At 55.4% G+C, this 23357-nt stretch overlaps 1 long non-coding RNA gene across 1 annotated transcript in view; it reads right to left on the bottom strand.

The window, feature by feature from the left end:
* Positions 1-23357, bottom strand: part of LOC112622770 — a 93239-nt gene that overhangs the window by 17216 nt on the left and 52666 nt on the right. The gene's annotated exons all lie outside the window — the stretch shown is intronic.

The raw sequence follows: 23357 nt of genomic DNA, 5'->3' as shown, positions 1-23357 counted from the left end.
CTCTGAGTGTGCGCTCGTCTTAGAGTGTGCTCTTCTGAGTGTGCGCTCATCTGAGTGTGCGCTGTGTCATCTCCTCTGAGTGTGCGCTCATTTGATTGTGTGCTCCGCTGAGTGCCTGCTCGTCTGAGTGTGCGCTCCCCTGAGTGTACACTCCCCTGAGTGTGCGCTCCCCTGAATGTGCGCTCGTCTGAGTGTGAGCTCCTATGAGTGTGCGCTTCTCTGAATGTGAGTTCCTCTGGGTGTGCACTGGTCTGTGTGAGCTCCTCTGTACGCTCCCCTGAGTGTGTGCTCCCCTGAGTGCGCAATCCCCTGAATGTGCACTCCGCTGAGTGTACACTCCCCTGAGTGTGCGCTCCCCTGAGTATGAACTCCTCAGAGTGTGCACTCATCTGTGTGAGCTCCTCTGAGTGTGTGCTTGTCTGAGTGTGCACTCATCTGAGAGTGTTCTCCTCTGAGTGTATGCTCGTCTGAGTGTGTGCTCCTCTGAGTATGATCTCCTCTGAGTGTGCGCTCCCCTGGGTGTGCACTCGTCTGTGTGTGAGCTCCTATGAGTTTGCACTCCTCTGAGTGTGAGCTCCTCTGAGTGTGTGTTCGTCTGAATGTGAGCTCCTCTGAGTGTGCACTCGTCTGAGTGAGCTCCTCTGTGCGCTCATCTGAGTGTGCACTCGTCTGAGAGTGTATTCTACTGAGTGTGCGCTCATCTGAGTGTGCGCTGTGAGTGTCATCTCCTCTGAGTGTACGCTCATCTGACTGCGTGCTCTGCTGAGTGCATGCTCTTCTGAGTGTGTGCTCCCCTGAATGTTTGCTCGTCTGAGTGTGTGCTCCTATCAGTGTGCACTCCTCTGAATGTGAATTCCTCTGGGTGTGCACTTGTCTGTGTGACCTCCTCTGTGCACTCCCATGAGTGTGCGCTCCCCTGAGTGCACACTCCCCTGAATGTGTGCTCCCCTGAGTGTGCCCATGTCTGAGTGCGTGCTCCCCTGAGTGTGCGCTCATCTGAGTGCGTGCTCCCCTATGTGTGCGCTCACCTAAGTGCATGCCTCTGAGTGTGTGCTCGTCTGAGTGTGAGCTCCTATGATTGTGCGCTCCTCTGAGTGTGAGCTCCTCTAAGTGTGTGCTCCTCTGAGTGTGCGCTCGTCTGACTGTGCACTCCTGTGAGTATGATCCCCTCTGAGGGTGCGCTCATCTGAGTGCGTGCTCCACTGAGTGCACACTCGTCTGAGTGCATGCTCATCTGAGTGCACGCTCCCCTGAGTGTGCGCTCTCCTGAGTGTGAGTTCCTCTGGGTGTGCACTCGTCTGTGTGAGTTCCTCTTAGTGTGCGCTCATCTGAGTGTGTGCTCATCTGAGTGTGCACTGTGACTGTGATCTCCTCTGAGTGTGCGATCATCTGAGTACATGCACCCCTGACTTCACGCTCCCCTGAGTGTGCGCTCGTCTGAGTGTGAGCTCCCATGAGTGTGCGCTCCCCTGAATGTGCGCTGTTCTGAATGAGCGCTCCCCTGAGTGTGTGCTCCCCTGAGTGCATGCTCATCTGAGTGTGCACCACCCTGAGTGTGCGTTCATCTCAGTGCGCACTCCCCTGAGTGTGCGCTCCCCTGAGTGCACGCTCCCCTGAGTGTGCACTCGTCTGAGAGTGTGCTCCTCTGAGTGTACGATAGTCTGAGTGTGTGCTCCTCTGAGTATGATCTCCTCCGAGTGTGCACTCCCCTGGAGGTGTGCTCGTCTGAGTGTGGGCTCCTATGAGTGTGCACTCCTCTGAGTGTGAGCTCCTCTCAGTGTGTGCTCCCCTGAGTGCACGCTCCCCTGACTGCGTGCTCATCGGAGTGTGCGCTCCCCTGTGTGTGTGCTCTCCTGAGTGTGCACTCCTCTGAATGTGAGTTCCTCTGGGTGTGCACTCATCTGTGTGAGCTCCTCTGTGTGCTCCCCTGAGTGTGCACTGCCCTGAGTGTGCGCTCACCTGAGTGCGCGCTCCCGAGTGTGTACTACCCTGAGTGTGAGCTCCTCTGAGTGTGCACTTGTCTGTTTGAACTCCTCTGAGTGTGTGCTTGTCTGAGTGTGCACTTGTCTGAGAGTGTGCTCCTCTGAGTATGATCTCCTCTGAGTGTGCGTTCCCCTGGATGTACGCTCGTCTGAGTGTGAGCTCCTATGAGTGTGCGCTCCTCTGAGTGTGAGCTCCTCTTAGTGTGTGTTCGTCTGAGTGTAAGCTGCTCTGAGTGTGCACTCCCCTGAGCTTGAGCTCCTCTGAGTGTTCACTCGTCTGGGTGAGCTAGTCTGTGCACTCGTCTGAGTGTGCACTCGTCTGAGAGTGTGCTCTTCTGAGTGTGCGCTCATCTGAGTGTGTGCTATGAGTATCATCTCCTCTGAGCGTGCACTCATCTGAGTGCGTGCTCCACTGAGTGCATGCTCGTCTGAGTGTGCGCTCCCCTGAGTGTGCACTCCCATGGTGTGCACTCCCCTGAATGTGCGCTCGTCTGAGTGTGAGCTCCTATGAGTGTGCGCTCCTCTGAATGTGAGTTCCTCTGAGTGTGCATTCGTCTGTGTGAGCTCCTCTGTGTGCTCCCCTGAGTGTGCGCTCCCCTGAGTGTGAGCTCCTCTGAGTGTGCACTCGTCTGTGAGCTCCTCTGAGCGTGCATTTGTCTGAGTGTGCACTCGTCTGAGAGAGTGCTCCTCTGAGTGTACGCTCGTCTCAGTGTGTGCTCCTCTGAGTGTGCACTCCCCTGGGTGTGCACTCATCTGAGTGTGAGCTCCTATGAGTGTGCACTCTGCTGAGTGTAAGCTCCTCTGAGTGTGTGTTCGTCTGGGTTGTGCTCCCCTGAGTGTGCACTCCCCTGAGTGCGCACTCCCTTGAGTATGTGCTCCCCTGAGTGTGCAATCCCCTGAGTTCGCGCCCCTCTGAGTGTGCACTTGTCTGAGTGTTGGCTCCTCTGTGTGTGAGCTCCCCTGAGTCTGTGCTTGTCTGAATATGCACTCCCCTGAGTGTGGGCTCTCCTGAGTGTGTGCTCTCCTGAGTGTGAGCTCGTCTGAGTGTGCCCTCCCCTAGAGTGTGCTCCCCTGAGTGTTCTCTCCCCTGAGTGTGCACTCCCATGAGTGTGTGCTCCCCTGAATGTGAGCTCCTCTGAGTGTGCATTCATCTGTGTGAACTCCTCTGAGTGTACGTTCATCTGAGGTATGCTCCTCTGAGTATGATTTCCTCTCAGTGTGCGCTCCCCTGGGTGTGCACTCGTCTGAGTGTGAGCTCCTATGAGTGTCCGCTCCTCTGAGTGTGTGTTCATCTGGGTGTGCGCTCAACTGAGTGTGCACTCCCCTGAGTGCGCGCTCCCCTGAGTATGTGCTCCCCTGAGTGTGTGCTCTCCTGAGTTCGCGCCCCTCTGAGTGTGCGCTTCTCTGAGTGTGGACTCCTCTGAGTGTGTGCTCCTCTGTGTGTGAGCTCCCCTGAGTCCACACTTGTCTGAGTGTGCACTCCCCTGAGTGTCTACTCCCCTGAGTGTGGGCTCTCCTGAGTGTATGCTCCCTTGAGTGTGAGCTCGTCTGTGCGCTCTCCTGAGTGCGCGATCCCCTGAGTGTGCTCTCCCTTGAGTGTGCACTCCTCTGAGTGCATGCTCCCCTGAGTGTGAGCTCGTCTGAGTGTGTGCTCTCCTGAGTGTACACTCCCCTGAGTGTGCTCTCCCCTGAATGCACGCTCGTCTGAGTGTGAATTCCTATGAGTCTGGGCTCCTCTGAGTGTGAGTTCCTTCTGGGTGTGCACTCGTCTGTGTGAGCTCCTCTGTGCACTCCCCTGATTGTGTGGTCCCCTGAGAGTGCGCTCCCCTGAGTGCACGACTCTGAGTGTGTGCTCGTCTGAGTGTGAGTTCCTATGAGTGTGCGCTCCTCTGAGTGTGAGCTCCTCTGAGTGTGTGCTCCTGAGTGTGTGCTCGTCTGAGTGTGCGGTCTTGTGAGTGTGATCCCCTGTGAGTGTGCGCTCATCTGTGTGCGTGTTCCAGTGAGTGCATGCTCGTCTGAGTGTGCGCTCCCCTGAGTGTGCACTTCCCTGAGTGTGAGCTCCTCTGGGTGTGCACTCGTCTGTGGGAGCTCCTCTGAGTGTGCGCTCATCTGAGTGCGTGCTCCCCTGAGTGCATGCTCCCGAGTGTACGCTCGTCTGAGTGTGTGCTCCTCTGAGTGTGCGCACCCCTGAGTGTGCACTCCCCTGAGTGCACACTCCTCTGAGCGTGTGCTCCTCTGAGTGTGTGCTCCTCTGAGTCGTGCTCCCCTGAGTGCACACTCGTCTGAGTGCCTGCTCATCTGAGTGCGTGCTCACTTGAGTGTGCGCTGAGCTGAGTGTGAGCTCCTCTGGGTGTGCACTTGTCTGTGTGAGCTTCTCTTAGTGTGCGCTCATCTGACTGTGTGCTCATCTGAGTGTGCGCTGTGACTGTGATCTCTTCTGAGTGTGTGCTCATCTGAGTACATGCACCCCTGAGTGCACGCTCCCCTGAGTGTGTGCTCGTCTGAGTGTGTGCTTCCCTTAGTGTGTGCTCCCCTGAGTGTGCACTCCTCTGAATGTGAGTTCCTCTGGGTGTGCACTCGTATCTGTGAGCTCCTCTGTGCACTCTCCTGAGCGTGAACTCCCCTGAATACACGCTCCCCTGAATGTGCGCTCCCCTGAGTGCGCGCTCCCCTGAGTGTGCACTGCCCTGAGTGTGAGCTCCACTGAGTGTACACTCGTCTGTGTGAGCTCTTCTGAGTGTGCACTTGTCTGAGTGTGCACTCCTCTGAGAGTGCGCTCCTCTGAGTGTACGCTCGTCTGTGTGCTCCTCTGAGAATGATCTCCTCTGAGTGTGCGCTCCCCTGAGTGTGCGCTCATCTGAGTGTGAGCTCCTCTGAGCATGCCCTCCCCTGAGTGCGTGGCCCCTGAGGGCGTGCTCCCCTGAGTGTGCGCTCGTCTGAGTGTGCGCTTCTGTGAGTGTGATCCACTCTGAGTGTGCCCTCATCTGAGTGCGTGCCTCCCTGAGTGCATGCTTCTCTGAGAGTGAGCTCCCCTGAGTGCATGCTCCTCTGAGTGCATGCTCCCCTGAGTGCATGCTTGTCGGAGTGTGTGTTCCCGTGAGTGTGCACTCCCCTGAGTGTGCGCTCCTCTGAGTGTGAGCTCCTCTGGGTGTGCACTCGTCTGTGTGTGCTACTCTGAGTGTGTGCTCGTCTGAGTGTGCCCTCCCATGAGTGCGCACTCCCCTGAGTGTGCACTCCCATGAGTGCGCACTCCCCTGAGTGTGCACTCCCCAGAGTGTGAGCGCCGCTGAGTGTGCGCTCCTCTGAGTGTGAACTCCTCTGAGTGTGCACTCGTCTGCATGAGTTCCTCTGCGTGTGCGCTAGTCTGAGTGTGTGCTCATCTGAGAGTCTACTTCTCTGAGGGTGTGCTCATCTGAGTGTGTGCTCCTCTGAGTTTGATCTCCGCTGACTGTGCGCTCATCCAAGTGCATTCTCCCCTGAGTGCAGTCTCGTCGGAGTGTGCACTCCCCTGAGTGTGCGCTCCTCTGAGTGTGTGCTCCTCTGAGTGCATGCTCCCCTGAGTGCACGCTCGTCTGAGTGTGCGCTCCCCTGAGTGTGCAGTGCCCTGATTGCGCACTCCCCTGAGTGTGCGCTCCCCTGAGTGTGAGCTCCTCTGAGCATACGCTCCCGAGTCGTGGCCCCTGAGGGCACGCTCCCCTGAGTGCACGCTCATCGGAGTAAGCGCTCCCCTGAGTGAATGCTCCCCGTAGTGCACACTCCCCTGAGTGCGTGCTCATTGGAGTGTGCGTGCCCCTCAGTGTGCGCTCCCCTGAGTGTGTGCTCCTCTGAGTGTGAGTTCCTCTTGGTGTGCACTCGTCTGTGTGAGCTCCTCTGTGCGCTACCCTGAGTGTGCTCTCCCCTGAGTGCGCACTCTCCTGAATGTGCGCTCCCCTGAGTGTGCCCATGTCTGAGTGTATGCTCCCCTGCGCATGCACTCATCTGAGTGTGCACTCCCCTGAGTGCGTGCTCACCTGTGTGTGCGCTCCCCTGTGTGTGCACCTGAGTGTGTGCTCGTCTGAGAGTGAGCTCCTATGAGTGTGCGCTCCTCTGAGTGTGAGCTCCTCTAAGTGTGCGCTCCTCTGAGTGTGCACTCGTCTGAGTGTGCGCTCCTGTGAGTGTGATCCCCTCTGAGTGTGTGCTCATCTGAGTGCGTGCTCCCCTGAGTGCACGCTCATCTGAGTGTGTGCTCCTCTGGGTGTGCACTCGTCTGTGTGAGTTCCTCTTAGGGTGCGCTCGTCTGAGTGTGTACTCATCTTAGTGTGCGTTGTGACCGTGATCTCCTCTGAGTGTGCGCTCATCTGAGTATGTGCACCCCTAAGTGCATGCTCCCCTGAATGTGCACTCCTCTGAGTGTGTGCTCCCCTGAGTGTGCACTCCCCTGAGTGTGCGCTCCCCTGAGTGTGAGCTCCTCTGAGTGTGCACTCGTCTGAGAGTGTGCTCGTCTGAGTGTACACTCATCTGACTGTGCACTCCTGTGAGTGTGATCTCCTCTGAGTGTGTGCTCATCTGACTGCGTGCTCCCCTGAGCGTGTGCTCGTCTGGATGTGCGCTCCCCTGAGTGTGCACTCCCTTGAGTGTGTGCTCCCCTCAGTATGTGCTCCCCTGAGTGTGCGCTCTTTGAGTGCACGCCCCTCTGAGTGTACGCTCGTCTAAGTGTCGGCTCCTCTGAGTGTGCGCTCCTCTGTGTGTGAGCTCCCCTGAGTCCACGCTTGTCTGAGTGTGCGCTCCCCTGAGTGTGCACTCCTCTGAGTGCGTGCTCCCCGTAGTGTGAGGTCGTCTGAGTGTGCGCTCCCCTGAGTGTGCACTCCCCTGAGTGTGCTCTCCCCTGAATGCACGCTCGTCTGAGTGTGAGCTCCTATGAGTGTGGGCTCTTCTGAGTGTGAGTTCCTTCTGGGTGTGCACTATTCTGTGTGAGCTCTCCCCTGAATGCACGCTCATCTGAGTGTGCACTCCCTGAGTGTGCACTCCCCTGAGTGTGCACTCTGAATGTGAGTTCCTCTTGGTGTGCACTCATCTGTGTCAGTTCCTCTGTGCGCTCCCCTGTGTGTGCACCCTCCTGAGTGCGCGCTCCCCTGAATGTGCACTCCCCTGAGTGCACACTCCCCTGAGTGTGTGCTCCCCTGAGTGTGAGCTCCTCTGAGTGTACACTCGTCTGTGTGAGCTCCTCTGAGTGTGCACTCGTCTGTGTGAGCTCCTCTGAGTGTGCGCTTGTCTGAGTGTGCACTCGTCTTAGAGTGCACTCCTCTATGTGTACCCTCGTCTGAGTGTGTGCTCCTCTGAATATGATCTCCTCTGAGTGTGCACTCCCCTGGATGTACGCTCGTCTGAGTCATGCTCCTATGAGTGTGCACTCCTCTGAGTGTGAGCTCCTATGAGTGTGCACTCCTCTGAGTGTGGGCTCGTCTGAGTGTGCGGTCCTGTGAGCGTGATCCCCTGTGAGTGTGCGCTCATCTGAGTGCATGCTCCCCTGAGTGCACGCTCATCTGAGTGTGTGCTCCCCTGAGTGTGCACTCCCCTGAGTGCACGCCCCCTGAGTGTGCGTTCGTCTGAGTGTGCGCTCCCCTGAGTGTGCACTCCCCTGAGTGTGCACTTCCCTGAGTGTGAGCTCCTCTGGGTGTGCACTCGTCTGTGGGAGCTCCTCTGAGTGTGCACTCATCTGAGTGTGTGCTCATCTGAGTGTGCGCTGTGAGTGTGATCTCCTCTGAGTGTGCGCTCATCTGAGTGCGTGCTCCTCTGAGTGCACGCTTCCCTGAGTATGCACTTGTCTGAGTGTGTGCTCTCCTGAGTGCGCACTCCCTTGATTGTGCGCTCCCCTGACTGCATGCTCCTCTGAAAGTGAGCTCCTCTAAGCATGTTCTCCTCTGAGTGGGCGCTCATCTGAGTGTATGCTCGTCTGTGAGATCGCCTCTGAGTGTGCCCTCATCTGAGTGCATGCTCCCCTGAGTGCATGCTCATCTGAGTGTGAGCTCCTCTGAGCGTGCCCTCCCCTGAGTGCATGTCGCTTGAGGGCACGCTCCCCTGAGTGCACGCTCGTCGAAGTGTGCGCTCCCCTGAGTGCATGCTAACTGGAGTGCCCGCTCCGCTGAGTGAACGCTCATCAGAGTGAGCGCTCCCCTGAGTGTGCATTCCCTGAGTGTGCGCTCCTCTGAGTGTGAGTTCCTCTGGGTGTGCACTCGTCGGTGTGAGCTCCTCTGTGTGCTCCCCTGAGTGTGCTCTCCCCTGCGTGCATGCTCCCAATAATGTGAGCTCCCCTGAGTTCGTGCTCCCCTGAGTGTGCGCTCCCCTGAGTGTGAGCTCCTATGAGTGTGCACTCGTCTGTGTGAGCTCCTCTGAGTGTGCACTTGTCTGAGTGTGCACTCGTCTGAGAGTGTGCTCCTCTGAGTGTACACTCGTCTGAGTGTGTGCTCCTCTGAGTATGATCTCCGCTGTGTATGTGCTCCCCAAGGTGTGCGCTCATCTGAGTGTGAGCTCCTACGAGTGTGCACTCCTCTGTGTGTGAGCTCCTCTGAGTGTGCACTCGTCTGGGTGAGTTCCTCTGTGCGCTCATCTGAGTATGTGCTCATCTGAGAGTGTGCTCTTCTGAGTGTGCCCTCATCTGAGTGTGCATTGTGTCATCTCCTCCGAGTGTGCGCTCATCTGAGTGTGTGCTCCTCTGAGTGCATGCTCGTCTGAGTGTGTGCTCCCCTGAGTGTGTACTCCCATGAGTGCGCTCTCCCCTGAATGTGCGCTCGTCTGAGTGTGAGCTCCTATGAGTGTGCGCTCCTCTGAGTGTGAGTTCCTCTGGGTGTGTACTCGTCTGTGTGAACTCCTCTGTGCGCTCCCGAGTGTGCGCTCCACTGACTGCATGCTCCCCTGAGTGCACGCTCGTCTGACTGTGCGTGCGCCTGAGCGCGCGATCCTCTGAGTGCACGCTCCCCTTAGCATGCGCTCACCTTAGTGCATGCCTCTAAGTGTGTGCTTGTCTGAGTGTGTGCTCGTATGAGTGTGTGCTCCTCTGAGTGTGCGCTCGTCTGAGTATGCACTCCTATGAGTGTGATCCCCTCTGAGTATGCGCTCATCTGAGTGTGTGCCTCCCTGAGTGCACGCTCCTTTGAAAATGAGCTCCCCTGAGTGCATGCTCCTCTGAGTGCATGCTCCCCTGGGTGCGCGCTTGTCGGAGTGTGCATTCCCATGAGTGTGCGCTCCCCTGAGTGTGCGCTACTCTGAGTGTGAGCTCCTCTGGGTGTGCACTCGTCTGTGTGCTCCTCTGAGTGTGTGCTCGTCTGAGCGCACACTCCCCTGAGTGTGAGCTCCTCTGAGTGTGCGCTCCTCTGAGTGTGAACTCCTCTGAGTGTGCACTTGTCTGTGTGAGCTCCTCTGCGTGTGCAATTGTCTGAGTGTGCACTCGTCTGAGAGTGTGCTCCTGAGTGTAATCTCCACTGACTGTGTGCTCATCTGTGTGCATTCTCCCCTGAGTGCAGGCTCGTCGGAGTGTGCGCTCCCTGAGTGTGCGCTCCTCTGAGTGTGTGTTCCTCTGAGTGCATGCTCCCCTGATTGCACGCTCATGTTTGAGTGTGAGTACCTCTGGGTGTGCACTCGTCTGTGTGAGCTCCTCTGTGCGCTACCCTGATTGTGCGCTCCGCTGAGTGCGCGCTCCACTGAATGAGCGCTCCCTTGAGTGTGCCCATGTCTGAGTGCGTGCTCCCCTGAGCATGTGCTCATCTGAGTGTGCGCTCCCTTGAGTGCGCACCTCTGAGTGTGTGCTCGTCTGCGTGTGAGCTCCTATGAGCGTGCGCTCCTCTGAGTGTGAGCTCTTCTAAGTGTGTGCTCCTCTGAGTGTGCACTCGTCTGAGTGTGCGCTCCTGTGAGTGTGATCCCCTCTGTGTGCTCATCTGAGTGCGTGCTCCCCTGAGTGCATGCATGTCTGAGTGTGCGCTCATCTGAGTGCGCGCTCCCCTGAGTGTGCACTCTCCTGAGGGTGAGCTCCTCTGGGTGTGCATTCGTCTGTGTGAGCTCCTCTTATGTGCACTCGTCTGAGTGTGCGCTCTTCTTAGTGCGCGCTGTGACTGTGATCTCCTCTGAGTGTGCGCTCATCTGAGTACGTGCACCCCGAGTGCATGCTTCCCTTAGTGTCCGCATGTCTGTGTGCCCCCCTGAGTGTGCGCTCCCCTGAGTGTGCACTCCCATGAGTGTGCACTCCCCTGAATGTGCGCTCGTCTGAGTGTGAGCTCCTATGAGTGTGCGCTCCTCTGAATGTGAGTTCCTCTGAGTGTGCACTCATCCGTGTGAGCTCCTCTGAGTGTGCGCTCGTCTGAGTGTGCACCCATCTGAGAGTGTGGTCCTCTGAGTGTACACTCGTCTGAGTGTGTGCTCCTCTGGGTATGATCTCCTCTGAGTGTGCGCTCCCCTGGATGTGCGCTCGTCTGATTGTGAGCTCCTATGTGCGCTCCTCTGAGTGTCAGCTCCTCTGAGTGTGCCCTCATCTGAGTGTGCGGTCCTGTGAGTGTGATCCCCTGCGAGTGTGCACTTATCTGAGGGCACGCACCCCTGAGTGCACACTCGTTTGAGTGAGCACTCCCTTGAGTGCATGCTCCCCTGAGTGCATGCTCCCCTGAGTGTGCGGTTTTCTCAGTGTGCGCACCTCTGAGTGTGCGCTCCCCTGAGTGCACACTCCCCTGAGTGTGCCCTCATGTGAGAGTGTGCCCCTCTGAGTGTATCATCATCTGGGTGTGTGCTCCTCTGAGTATGATCTCCTCTGAGTGTGCACTCCCCTGGATGTGCACTCGTTTGTGTGTGAGTTCCTCTGAGTGTGCACTCCTCTGAGTGTGAGATCCTCTGAGTGTGTGTACCTGTGAGTGTGAGCTCCTCTGCGTGTGTGTTCCTGAGAGTGTGAGCTCCTCTGAGTGTGCACTCGTCTGGGTCAGCTCCTCTGTGCGATCGTCTGAGTGTGCTCTTCTGAGTGTGCACTCATCTGAGCGTGCACTGTGTCATCTCCTCTGAGTGTGCGCTCATCTGATTGTGGGCTCTGCTGAGTGCCTGCTCGTCTGAGTTGCACTCCCCTGAGTGTGCACTCCCCTGAGTGTGTGCTCCCCTGAATGTGCGCTCGTCTGAGTGTGAGCTCCTATGAGTGTGCGCTCCTCTGAATGTGAGTTCCCCTGGGTGCGCAATCGTCTGTGTGAGCTCCTCTGTGCGCTCCCCTGAGTGTGCACTGCCCTGAGTGTGTGCTCCCCTGAATGTGCGCTCACCTGATTGCGGGCTCCCCTGAGTGAGCTCCCCTGAGTGTGAGCTCCTCTGAGTGTGCACTCGTCTGTGTGAACTCCTCTGAGTGTGTGCTTGTCTGAGTGTGCACTCGTCTAAGAGTGTGCTCCTCTGAGTGTACGCTCGTCTCAGTGTGTGCTCCTCTGAGTATGATCTCCTCTGAGTGTGCGCTCCCATGGGTGTGTGCTCGTCTGTGTTTGAGCTCCCATGAGTGTGCGCTCCTCTGAGTGTGAGCTCCTCTGAGAGTGTGTTCGTCTGAGTGTGAGCTCTTCTGAGTGTGCACTCCTCTGAGTGTGAGCTCCTCTGAGTGTGCACTCATCTGCGTGAGCTCCTCTGTGCGCTCATCTGAGTGTGCGTTCGTCTGAGAGTGTGCTCTTCTGAGTGTGCGTTCATTTGAGTGTGCGTTGTGAGTGTCAACTCCTCTGAGTGTGCGCTCATCTGAGTGTGTGCTCTTCTGAATGTGTTCTCCCCGAGTGCACGGTCCCCTGAGTGAACGCGCCCCTGAGTGTGGCCTCCCCTGAGTTCTCACTATCCTGAGTGCGCGCTCCCCTGAGTGCATGCTCCCCTGAGTGTGTGCTCCCCAGAGTGAGAGTTCCTCTGATTATGCACTCATCTGAGTGTGATCTCCTCTGAGCGTGCGCTCATCTGAGTGCATGCTCCACTGAGTGCATGCTCGTGTGGGTGTGCACTCCCCTGAGTGTGCACTCCCATGAGTGTGCGCTACCCTGAATGTGCGCTCGTCTGAGTGTGAGCTCCCATGAGTGTGCGCACCTCTGAATGTGAGTTCCTCTGAGTGTGCACTCCCCTGGGTGTGCGCTCGTTTGAGTGTGAGCTCCTATGAGTGTGCGCTCCACTGAGTGTAAGCTCCTCTGAGTGTGTGTTCGTCTGGGTTGTGCTCCCCTGAGTGTGCACTCCCCTGAGTGCACGCTCCCTTGAATATGTGCTCCCCTGAGAGTGCAATCCCCTGAGTTTGCGGCCCTCTGAGTGTGCGCTTGTCTGAGTGTTGGCTCCTCTGTGTGTGCGCTCCTCTTTGTGTGAGCTCCCCTGAGTCTATGCTTGTCTGAATATGCACTCCCCTGAGTGTGGGCTCTCCTGAGTGTGTGCTCTCCTGAGTGTGAGCTCGTCTGAGTGTGCCCTCCCCTAGAGTGTGCTCCCCTGAGTGTTCTCTCCCCTGGGTGTGCACTCCCATGAGTGTGCGCTCCCCTGAGTGTGAGCTCCTCTGAACATGCGTTTGTCTGAGTGTGCACTCGTCTGACAGTGTGCTCCTCTGAGTGTACGCTCGTCTGAGTGTGTGCTTCTCTGAGTATGATCTCCTCTGAGTGTGCGCTCCCATGGGTGTGCGCTCGTCTGTGTGTGAGCTCCTATGAGTGTGCGCTCCTCTGAGTGTGAGCCTCTCTGAGTGTGTGTTCGTCTGAGTGTGACTGCTCTGAGTGTGCACTCCTCTGAGCTTGAGCTCCTCTTAGTGTGCACTCGTCTTGGTGAGCTAGTCTCTGCGCTCGTCTGAGGGTGCACTCGTCTGAGAGTGTGCTCTTCTGAGTGTGCACTCATCTGAGTTTGTGCTGTGAGTGTCATCTCCTCTGAGCGTGCTCTCATCTGAGTGCATGCTATACTGAGTGCATGCCAGTCTGAGTGTGCGCTCCCCTGAGTGTGCAGTCCCATGAGTGTGCGCTCCCCTGAATGTGCGCTCATCTGAGTGTGAGCTCCTATGAGTGTGCGCTCCTCTGAATGTGAGTTCCTCTGAGTATGCACTCGTCTGTGTGAGCTCCTCTGTGCGCTCCCCTGAGTGTGTGCTCCCCGGAGTGTGAGCTCCTCTGAGTGTGCACTCATCTGTGTGAGCTCCTCTGAGCATGCGTTTGTCTGAGTGTGCACTCGTCTGAGAGAGTGCTCCTCTGAGAGTACGCTCGTCTCAGTGTGTGCTCCTCTGAGTATGATCTCCTCTGAGTGTGCACTCCCCTGGGTGTGCGCTCGTTTGAGTGTGAGCTCCTATGAGTGTGCGCTCGCTGAGTGTAAGCTCCTCTGAGTGTGTGTTCGTCTGGGTTGTGCTCCCCTGAGTGTGCACTCCCCTGAGTGCACACTCCCTTGAGTATGTGCTCCCCTGAGTATGCAATCCCCTCAGTTTGCGCCCCTCTGAGTGTGTGCTTGTCTGAGTGTTGGCTCCTCTGTGTGTGCGCTCCTCTTTGTGTGAGCTCCCCTGAGTCTACGCTTGTCTGAATATGCACTCCCCTGAGTGTGGGCTCTCCTGAGTGTGTGCTTTCCTGAGTGTGAGCTCGTCTGAGTGTGCCCTCCCCTAGAGTGTGCTCCCCTGAGTGTTCTCTCCCCTGAGTGTGCACTCCCATGAGTGTGTGCTCCCCTGAGTGTGAGCTCCTCTGAGTGTGCACTCGTCTGTGTGAGCTCCTCTGAGTGTGCGTTTGTCTGAGTGTGCACTCATCTGAGAGTGCGCTCCTCTGAGTGTACGCTCGTCTGAGTGTGTGCTCCTCTGAGTATGATCTCCTCTGAGTGTGCGCTCCCATGGGTGTGCGCTCGTCTGTGTGTGAGCTCCTATGAGTGTGTGCTACTCTGAGTGTGAGATCCTCTGAGTGTGTGTTCATCTCAGTGTGAGCTCTTCTGAGTGTGCACTCCTCTGAGCTTGAGCTCCTCTGAGTGTGCACTCGTCTGGGTGAGCTCCTCTGTGCACTCGTCTGAGTGTGCTCTTCTGAGTGTGCGCTGTGAGTGTCATCGCCTATGATTGTGCACTCATCTGATTGCGTGCTCTGCTGAGTGCCTGCTCGTCTGGGTTGCACTCCCCTGAGTGTGCACTCCCCTGAGTGTGCGCTCCCCTGAATGTGCGCTTGTCTGAGTGTGAGCTCCTATGAGTGTGCGCTCCTCTGAATGTGAGTTCCTCTGGGTGTGCACTCGTCTGAGTGAGCTCCTCTGTGCGCTCCCCGGAGTGTGCGCTCCCCTGAGCGCATGCTCCCCTGGATGTGCACTTGTCTGAGTTTGAGCTCCTCTGAGTGTGTGCTCCCCTGAGTGCTTGCTCACCTGAGTGCACGCTCCCCTGAGTGCGCGCTCGTCGGAGTGTGCAATCCCCTGTGTGTGTGCTCCCCAGAGTGTGCACTCCTCTGAATGTGAGTTCCTCTGGGTGTGCACTTGTCTGTGTGAGCTCCTCTGTGTGCTTCCCTGAGTGTGCACTGCCCTGAGTGTGCGCTCCCCTGAATGTGCGCTCCCCTGAGCGCTCGCTCCCCTGAGGGTGCGCTCATCCTTATGTGTGCTCCCCTGAGTGTGCACTCCCCTGAGTGTGCGCTCCCCTGAGTGTGCACGCTGGTCTGAGTGCGCGCCCCCCGGAGTGTGCACCCCCCTGAGTGTGCACTCCCCTGAGTGAATGCTCATCTGAGTGTGCACTACACTGTGTGTGCACTCCCCTGAGTGTGCGCTCCCCTGAGTGTGCGCTCCCAATTGTGCACTCCACTTAGTGCGGGCTCCCCTAAGCGCACAATCCCCTCAGTGTGCGCTCCCCTGAGTGCGCGCTCCCTTGAGCGTGCATTCCCCTGAGTGTGCACTTCCCTGAGCACATGCTCGTCTGAGTATGCACTCCCCTGAGTGTGCGTTCCCCTGAGCGTGAACTCTCCTGAGTGTGCACTCCCCTGAGTGTGCCCAGAGTGTGCACTCCCTGAGTGTGTGCTCCCGATTGTGCGTTCCCCTGAGTGCACTCTCGTCTGAGTGTGCACTCCCCTGAGCGTGCACTCTCCTGAATGTGTGCTCCCGAGTGTGCCCAGAGTGCGCACTTCCCTGAGCGTGTGCTCCCCTGAGTGTGTGCTCCCGATTGTGCGCTCCCCTGGATGCCCGCTCTCTTGAGTGCATGCTCATCTGAATGTACGCTCACCTGAGTGTGCACTCCCCTGAGCGTGCACGCTGGTCTGAGTGTGCGCTCCCTGGGGTGTGCACCCCCTGAGTGTACGCTCCCCTGAGTGTGCACTCTACTGAGTGTGCACTCCCCTGAGTGTGCACTCCCCTGAGTGTGCACTACCCTGAGTGTGCACTACCCTGTGTGTGCTCTCCCGATTGTGCACTCCACTGAGTGCAGGCTCCCCTGAGCGCACACTCCCCTGAGTGTGCGCTCCCTGAGTTTGCACGCTGGTCTGAGTGCGCGCTCCCCGGAGTAGGCACTCCCCTGAGTGTGCGCTCCCCTGATAGCATGCTCATCTGAGTGTGCACTCCCCTGAGTGCGTGCTCTCTCGGGTGCGCGCTCCCCTGAGTGTGCACTCCCCTGAGTGTGCGCTCCCCTGAGGCAAGCTTGTCTGAGTGTGCGCTCACCTGAGCATGAACTCTCCTGAGTGTGTGCCCCCTGAGTGTGCCCAGAGTGTGCGCTCCCCTCAGCGTGTGCTCCCCTGAGTGTGCACTCCTGATTGTGCGCTCCCCTGAGCGCGCGCTTTCTTGAGTCTGAGTGTGCACTCCCCTGAGTGTGCCCTCAGTGTGCACTCCCCTGAGTGAGCGCTCCCCTGAGTGTGCGCTCCCCCGAATGTGCGCTCCTCTGAGTGCATGCTCCCCTGAGTGCATGCTCATCTGAATGTATGCTCACCTGAGTGTGCACTCCCCTGAGTGTGCGCTCCCCTGAGTGTGCGCTCCTGATTGTGCACTCCACTGAGTGCGGGCTCTCTTGAGCGCGCTCTCCCCTGAGTGTACGCTTCCCTGAGTGTTCACTCCCCTGAGTGTGCGCTTCCCTGAGTGTGCACGCTCCCCTGAGTGTGCGCTCCCCCGAGTGTGCGTTCCTCTGAGTGCTTGCTTCCCTGAGTGCATGCTCATCTGAATGTACGCTCACCTGATGTGCACTCCTCTAAGTGTGCACTCCCCTGAGTGTGCGCTCCCCCGAGTGTGCGGTCCTCTGTGTGTGCACTCCCCTGAGTGTGCACTCTCCCGAGTGTGCACTCCCCTGAGGCACGCTCGACTGAGTGTGCACTCCCCTGAGCGTGAGCTCTCCTGATTGTGCGTTCCCCTGAGTGTGCACTCACCCGAGTGTGCGCTCCTCTGAGTGCATGCTACCCTGAGTGCACACCCATCTGAATGTACGCTCACCTGAGTGTGCGCTCCCCTGAGTGTGCGCTCCCCTGAGTGTGTGCTCCCCCGAGTGTGCGCTCTTCTGAGTGTGCACGCTGGTCTGGGTGCGCGCTCCCCTGAGGGTGCGCTCCCCTGAGTGTGCGCTCACCTGAGTGTACGCTTCCCTGAGTGTGCGCTCCCCTGAGTGTGCAGTCCCCTGAGTGTGCATGCTGGTCTGAGTGCGCGCTCCCCTGAGTGTGTACTCACCTGAGTGAGCACTCCCCTGAGGGTGCGCTCGTCCAAATGTGCGCTCACCTGAGTGTGCGCTTCCTTGAGTGTGCACACCCTTGAGTGTGCGCTCCCCTGAGTGTGCACTCCCCTGAGTGTGCACTCCCCTGAGTGTGTACGCTGGTCTGAGTGCGCACTCCCTTGAGTGTGCACTCCACTGAGTATGCACTCCCCTGAGTGTGCACACTGGTGTGAGTGCTTGCTCCCCCGAGTGTGCGCTCCTCTGAGTGTGCGCTCCCCTGAGGCGAGCTCGTCTGAGTGAGCGGAGTGTGCGCTCCCCTGAGTGTGCACTCCCCTGAGGCAAGCTCGTCTGAGTGTGCGCTCCCCCAAGTGTGCGCTCCCTTCAGTGCGCACTCCCCTGAGTGTGCGTTCACCTGAGTGTTCACTCACTTGAGTGTGTGCTCCCCCGAGTGTGCGCTCCCCTGAGTGCGCAGTCCCGAGTGTGCACGCTTGTCTGAGTGTGCGCTCCCATGAATGTGCACTCCCCTGAGTGTGCACTCCCCTGAGTGTGCATGCTGGTCTGAGTGCACACTCCCCTGAGTGTGCACTCCCCTGAATGTGCGCACCCTTGAGGCATGCTCGTCTGAGTGTGCACTCCCCTGAGTGTGCACTCCCGAGTGTGCGCTCCCCTGAGTGTGCCTAGAGCGTGCAATCCCCTGAGTGTGCGCTCCTCTGAGTGAGCACTCCCCTGAGTGTGCATGCTGGTCTGAGTGCGCGCTCCCCGGAGTGTGCACTCCCCTGAGTGTGCGCTCCCCTGAGGCAAGCTCGTCTGTGCGCTCCCTTGAGTGTGCGCTCCCCCGAGTTTGCGCTCCCCTGAGTGTGCAGTCCCCCGAGTGTGCACTCCCACGAGTGTGCGCTCCCCTGAGTGTGCACTCCCCTGAGTGTGCACACTTGTCTGAGTGTGCGCTCCCCTGGGTGTGCACTCCCCTGAATGTGCACGATGGTCTGAGTGCACACTCCCCCGAGTGTGCACTCCTCTGAGTGTGCACTCCTCTGAGTGTGCGCTCCCCTGAGTGTGTACGCCGGTCTGAGTGCGCACTCCCTTGAGTGTGCACTCCCCTGAGTGTGCGATACCCTCAGTATGCGCTCCCCTGAGTGTGCCCATAGCGTGCACTCCCTGAGTGTGCGCTCCCCTGAGTGTGCACTCCCCTGAGGCAAGCTCGTCTGAGTGTGTGCTCCCCTGAGCATGAACTCTCCTGAGTGTGTGCTACCCTGAGTGTGCAATCCCCCGAGTGTGCACTCCCCTAAGTGTGCACTCCCCTGAGTTTGCACTCCCCTGAGCGTGCCTCTCTTGAGCATGCTCTCCCCTGAGCGCACGCTCATCTGAGTGTGCACTCCCCTCAGTGCACGCTTGTCTGTGCGCTCCCCTGAGTGTGCGCTCCCTGAGTGCCTGCTCCCTTGCGTGTGCATTCCCCTGAGTGTGCACTCCCCTGAGCACATGCTTGTCTGAGTGTGCACTCCCCTGTGTGCGCGCTCCCCTGAGTGTGCACTCCCCTGAGTGTGCGCTCCCCTGAGGCACGCTCGTCTGAGTGTGCACTCCCCTGAGTGTACCCTTCCCAAGCGTTCGCTCCCCTGAGCGTGCCCTCCCCTGAGCGTGAGCTCCCTGAGTGTGTGCTCCCGATTGTGCGCTCTCCTGAGTGTGCACTCCCGAGTGTGCGCTCCTCTGAGTACGCGCTCCCCTGAGTTCGCGCTTGTCTGAGTGTGCAGTCCACTGAGTGTGCACTCCCCTGAGTGTGCCCTCCCCCGAGTGCACGCTCCCCTGAGTGTGCACTGCCCTGAGTATGCTCTCTCCTGAGTGCACGCTCGTCTGAGTGTGCCCACCTGTGAGCGTGTGCTCCCCCGAGTGGGCACTCCTCTGTGCGCTCCCCTGAGTGTGCTCTACCCTGAGCGCACACTCCTCTGCGTGCTCCCCTGAGCACATGCTCGTCTGAACGTGCGCTCCCGTGAGTGTGCACTCCCCTGAGTGTGGGCTCCCCTGAGTGTGCACTCCCCTGAGTGCACACTCGTCTAAGTGAGCTCTCCCCTGAGTGAGCGCTCCCCTGAGTGTGCGCTCCACTGAGTGCACGCTCGTCTGAATGTGCCCTCCCCTGAATGTGCACTCCCCTGAGTGTGTGCTCCCCTTAGCACGTACTCCCCTGAGTGTGCGCTCCCCTGAATGCACACTCGTCTGAGTGTGCCCTCCTCTGAGTGTGAGCTCCCATGGGTGTGCACTCCTCTGAGCGTGAGCTCCTCTGGGTGTGCACTCGTCCGTGTGAACTCCTCTGTGTGCTCGTCTGAGTGTGCACTCCCCTGAGTGTGCACTCGTCTGTGTGAGCTCTTCTGAGTGTGCACTTGTCTGAGTGTGCGCTCCTCTAAGAGTGTGCTCCTCTGAGTGTGCACTCATCTGAGTGTGCGCTCCTCTGAGTGTGATCTCCTCTGAGGGTGTGCTCATCTAAGTGCATGCTCCCAAGTGCACGCTTATCTGAGTGTGCGCTCCCCTGAGTGTGCACTCCTCTGAGTGTGCGCTCCCCTGAGTGTGCACTCCTCTGAGTGTGCACTCCTCTGAGTTTGTGCTCCTCTAAGTGCATGCTCCCCTGAGTGCACATTCATCGGAGCATGCACTCCCGAGTGTGCACTGCCCTGATTGCGTGCTCCCCTGAGTGTGTGCTCCCCTGAGTGCGTGCTCCCCTGAGTGTGAGCTCCTCTGAGTGTGCACTCGTCTGAGTGTGCTCCTCTGAGTGTGGTCTCCTCTGAGTGTGCGCTCCCCTGAATGTGCACTCGTCTGAATGTGAGCTCCTATGAGTGTGCGCTCCTCTGAGTGTAAGCTCCTCTGAGTGTGCACTCGTCTGTATGAGCTCCTTTGAGTGTGCGCACATCTGAGTGTGTGCTCCTCTGAGTGTGCGCTCACCTCAGTGTGCGCTCCCGAGTGTGCACTCGTCTGTGTGAGCTCCTCTGAGTGTGCGCTCATCTGAGTGCACGCTCCCCTGAGTGCACGCTTGTCTGAGTGCACATTCGTCTTAGTGTGTGTTCCCCTGAGTGTGCGCTCCCCGGAGTGTGAAGTCCTCTGAGTGTGCACTTGTCTGAGTGTGCACTACTCTGAGTGTGATCTCTTCTGAGTGTGTGCTCATCTGAGTGCATGCTCCCCCGAGTGCACGTTCATCTGAGTGTGCGCTCCCCTGAGTGCACGCTCACCTGAGTGCGCTCTCCCCTGAGTGTGGTTATTTGAAAGTTCATTCAAAAAAAGCAAACTGCCATGAAGAAAAGCCACAATGAAACTATTCTCAGCTCTTCTACTGAGGTGAGACTGACATCTGCTGGCCTCCTTCTCCTGTGCAGACACTCTCTGGAAAGAATATACTTTTGCAAGATTCTAATCCTATTTATGCAAATGTATCTAGAATTATAGTTATTTGAAAAGAAATGCAAGAGTGCATTTATACAGGAGAGGTACTAAGAGCAAGATACAATAATATTTCAGTTACAATAATATTTCAGTTATACCTTTGGAGACCAGGAGGAAGGCAGTGTGATGTGGTGCTAAAGAGCAGATGCTCTGGTCCCTAACTGGCTGCAGGTTCAAATCCAAGTTCTACAACTCACATTTAGGGTTGGGATTGAGGAAATCACAGGTCAACAATAAATACTTTTCTCTTTCTCTCTCTCTCTCTCCTCTCTCTCTCTCTCTCTCTCACACACACACACACACACACACACACACAATGATTCAAAGATTCTTTAAGAAATTTGTTTCAAATTTTCATCATCATTTATAAAGCTCTTTAATTGTTAGTGATAATTATGTGTTTATAGAAATTAAGGTGACTGACAATATAAGAGAAAATGAAAAAGAGAAACCAAAAATAAAGAAAATAAAGGGAGAGACAAAAAGACGAAGATAGAGTCAGAGGTAGATATGGGAAAAAAGGCAAAAGGTGAAGTGGCAGATCCAGGCATAAAGAAACAAACGCCTAAGAAGACAGAGACAGAGAAATCTTGAGTAAGGAAGCCACCCAGAAGATCGTTCACTTCCCTCAAACTAAAACTACTCGATAAAGTAGAGGAAAAATGATCCAAGAGTATTTAAGCTGTTTGTCGGCTGACATATCTCATTTAGCTGGTTGGTCTCCTAAGCTGCCAATTTTCTCCTTGTGACTCTGTGGTAAGAAAGATTGTGCACAGTTCCTGTGGCTCCTCCATGAGGCAGCAGAACTCTCTCTGTAATATTCTCTGTAATGAAAAGCACATTTCTGAGGCAACACTAAGAAGTCAAGAGTTTCATTTAAAAGGGAGCTTCTTAAAGTAGGAAGTCCCTTTGGATGTGTGCAGCAGTATCATAGCGCCTGGAATTTTGGAGTTAGCACTGAACACTTCATTTTCTTATAATCTGTTTAATAGCACTGGGGTGATTATACTTGGGGAAGCAGGAGGGGTGAGATGTAAATGCAGCCAAGGCATGTATATGATGTCTAGGTGGTTCCACCTCAATGAACCCCAGGACAGCAGTTGAGGAAGTGTAACATATTCAGCTGAAATTAAAAATAAACCAGAATTAATCTAGATATGCTGAAAACTAGAATGAAATATGCTTCCTCTGCTATAATTTTTCTGCCTTTTGTTTGCAGTAGAAATCAGATTTACCCTCTCTTAATCTCTGATTCATTATCCATAATATACGGACACCAACAACCTACCCTATTTACCCTGAAGGATTATGAACATCAAATGAAATAATCTATGTGAAAACACTGAAAAATTTTCCAGTACTAAAAAATTATGGAATCATAAAAAAAAAAAAAAATTCTTTCTGGATAGGTGGCGAAGTAAACAGCCTTGGAGAATAGAAAGATGTGAAGCAAAAGCCATCTCCAAGCAGGAAAACCACTCCTGACAGGACCATGCCTTCACACTGGGCATTTGGGTGAAGGCTCTCAGAAGCCATGATATGGAGGCTTAAGCACTGGGTTAGCCAATGGGAATATTAGGCACACAAAAGTTCTGTCTCTCACTCTGAGGGTTGATTTAAACAGATGTTCTATCCATTCCTCATTTGAACAAGCTGTTATCAAGTTGGTTTCAAATTACCAAGGAAGAAAAACTGAATATGCCCTTCCATCCCTCGAATTGTGGATTAGAAGTGGCTATATAGGTGCTGCTGGAGAAGGACCAAATGAAGCTTCTCCTATGAGCAGGTTCCAACCTTGGTCTTAGTTGTCACTCACCAACCCTTGGTTTTGTCTGTGTGACTCACAGAATGAGGATCCTGGGCAGGGATGCATTTTTTCCCAGGTCCCAGGCACCCCTGGCTCTCAAGTGAACATTTGATCCCAAAAAGTCAAACAGTGACCACACAGAGGAAATGAATCACAGTCATGTCATCACTTACATGCTTTTCCTGTTATTTGAGATAATTATGCTCTGTCACATGATTGAGTTCTTTAAAATTTAAAACTTTGAAAACCACATAGAATTAATTATTAATATTGTCTTAGAAACAATCTCCTAATTGTGCCTAAAAAACAAGTAGTTGGACAAAAAGACTCAGAAAAGTTCTTTCCAGAATGGTAATGTTGGTTTGTTTTTATTTCCCTAGTTATATGAAAGGTGGATGTAATCATGATTTTGTGACCTTGGCAGAAAAGTCCAAATAGAAAGCACATACCCCCAGGGTAGGCAAAAAGAAATGATCATAACTGCAATTTATATTTATTTTTTACCTAATATTTTTAACAATTACAACATATATTTATGAAGTGCATAATGCCAAAATGCACTTAAACAATTTAAATATTTACATGATACATAAATATAAATTTTCATTAATATCAGTGCCGTATGCCCAAAAAACTTTGCGGAACATGGAAATACAGTTGTTGGGAACAGGCCCCCTAAAATCTGGCCATAGCCCCAAAAATAGCCATAAACAAAATCTCTGCAGCACTGTGACATGCTCATGATGGCCATAATGCCCACGCTGAAAGGTTGTGGGTTTACCAGAATGAGGGGGAGGAACACCTGGCCCATCCAGGACGGAAAACTGCTTAAAGGCCTTCTTAAACCACAAACAATAGCATGAGCGATCTGTGCCTTAAGGACATGCTCCTGCTACAAATAACTAGCCCAACCCATCCCTTTATTTCCACCCATCCCTTCGTTTCCCATAAGGGATACTTTTAGTTAATCTAACATCTATAGAAACAAAGCTAATGACTGACTTGCTGTTACTAAATACCTTGGTAAATCTCTGTTCAGTGCTCTCAGCTCTGAAGGCTTTGAGACCCCTGATTTCCCAGTTCACACCTCTATATTTCTGTGTGTGTGTCTTTAATTCCTCTAGTGCCACTCGGTTAAGGTCTCCCGGACAGAGTTGGTCTTGGCATACAATGAAGTATATTCTGCCATGTAAAAAAAAGTCACATGTTGCCTGGTAGTTTGGGTGATACTAAAGGCTTGGTTCTGTCGCAAGCTAACATGTGTCATAGGTTAATATTAAAATCCTTGAAGTTTTATCCTAAGAGCCACCAGTAAAATAGTGAAAATTCATTAATGTAATCAATTACAACTGATATAGTTTGGATGTCAGTCCCTCCAAATTTCATTGAAATGTGACCCCCAGTGTTGGAGGCGGGCTGGTTAGGAAGTGTTTGGGTCATGAGAGTAGAGCCCTCAGGAATCCCCTGTGGAACTGAGTGAGCTCTTGATCTATTAGTTCATGTGAGAGCTGGTTGTTTAAAGAGTCTGGTGCCTCCCTCCCCTCTCTCTTGCTTCCTTTTCCAACATGTGACATCCCTGCCTTCCCTTCACCTTCCACCATGACTGGAAGCT

The sequence above is a fragment of the Theropithecus gelada genome, chromosome 4 (assembly GCF_003255815.1).
Source record: "Theropithecus gelada isolate Dixy chromosome 4, Tgel_1.0, whole genome shotgun sequence".
NCBI classification, from domain to species: domain Eukaryota; kingdom Metazoa; phylum Chordata; class Mammalia; order Primates; family Cercopithecidae; genus Theropithecus; species Theropithecus gelada.
This window is presented reverse-complemented; position numbering and strand designations above follow the sequence as displayed.